Below are 1,663 nucleotides of genomic sequence, written 5' to 3' on the forward strand. Positions count from 1 at the left end.
ACTAGTACAACCTAGGGTTAGTTGTATACAAACTAGGTTAGTAATATACCCAAACCAAACCTATACCTAGCACGTGCTACCCTACCTATACCTATACCCAGTCACGTGCTACCCTACCCTACCTATAGTCCGTGCAACCCTACCCTACCTATACCTATGGTCCGTGCGACCCTACCCTACCTATACCTACGTCCGTGCGACCTATACCCTACCTATACCCTACCCTAGGTACATGGTACCCATCCGCCAGTCTACACCGCTTCTAGAGCTCTGGTGTACGCTTTACTAAGTTGTCAACCTAGTTCTTGCTAACAGGCTTTGCACCGCACTCTCTTAGCAGTTTATCTGCCATATCTTGTACGTCTGCCTTTAAGGAGGGTAGGCCACGCGCAGATTCCTTAAGTATACGTAGTATAACTGCCTCCTCTTCTAGCTTTATAAGGCGCTTTGCATTTAGCTTGTAGTTGTGTTAAGAGCGTGTTCTGTTGCGTTAGTGTTAGATTATTTATTTAGGCACTTTGTAGACTTTCTTAGCGCGTTAGATACTTTAAATTTAGTTTCTTAAGATATTAGATATAGCAAGCTGTACATCAGCTTCAGTATAGAGTGTAGGAGCTTGTTGTGGTTGAGACATTACGCGCTGTTGTTGCGCCGGCGTTCTGGCAGCGAGAGTGCGGCGCTCGGTTGGGTGCGGCGCTCGCTTGTGAAACACGTTACCTACTAACTACTAGTTATTAATAGCTATAAGAGGCACAACTTGCTTAAATTCTAGCAACACTGTAAGGATAACAATATTATTACTATATATATGCCTCCCTACTTATTACACCTCCTACAGCTACTTAATGTAGGTTGTTTTGCCCCTTTAAAGAAGGTGTATAGGTGCTAAGCTAAAATACTTATACGCAACTAGATTACCTACCTTATAAAGACTAAGTTCCTCCTATACTTTAAAGTAGCCTATAATATAGTCTTTACTTCTAGTAATATTGAAGGAGGGTTCTAAGGCGCTAGATTAGTCCCCTTTAACCTAGAATAGGTTATTTTAACCCTTAATATAAAGCTATAGACTCTATCACTACTACTCCCTACTAATAGCAAGCCCTAGCAGTTGTAAACCCCTAGTAATACTCTAGAATTTAGGTCTTAATTAACTCTAATTTAAGAGAAGTATAAGAAGTAGCAGGGTAGCTCACCTTATTCTATTCTAAGCGCGCTTAAGCACTATATAAAGGGGGGAGTAATTTTATCCTACAGGCTAGTTTTAGCCTAACAGGAAATTAGCGAGCTTTAGGCAGCAAATAAGGCCGCCACGCGATAAAAATCACACAAAAGAAAGCAGGCTTAGAAGGAGGGGACTCTAATAGTTAGAGATGGGCAGCGACTAGCAGCTCTAAAGGAGTTTAGGGCGCGTAGTGATAGGAAGAAGCTAAAGAAGCAGGTGCGCGCTAAAGGGGGTAAACCATCTCAACAACGCTGTAGATAGTGCAACTAGACAGGACATAACGCGCGAACGTGCAAGAATAAGGTAGAAGAGGTATCTAAGTAATATTACAGCTTGTTTTGCCTTATGCAGCGCTAATTTGTGGTGTTTTGGGCCATAATGGGGGGGAGTTTGGTGGGGGCTTGGCAAAAGTGATCAGCTCGCCCGTTGATCAGCTCG

The sequence above is a fragment of the Didymella exigua genome, assembly GCF_010094145.1.
Source record: "Didymella exigua CBS 183.55 unplaced genomic scaffold M421scaffold_54, whole genome shotgun sequence".
Classification (NCBI taxonomy): Eukaryota; Fungi; Ascomycota; class Dothideomycetes; order Pleosporales; family Didymellaceae; genus Didymella; species Didymella exigua.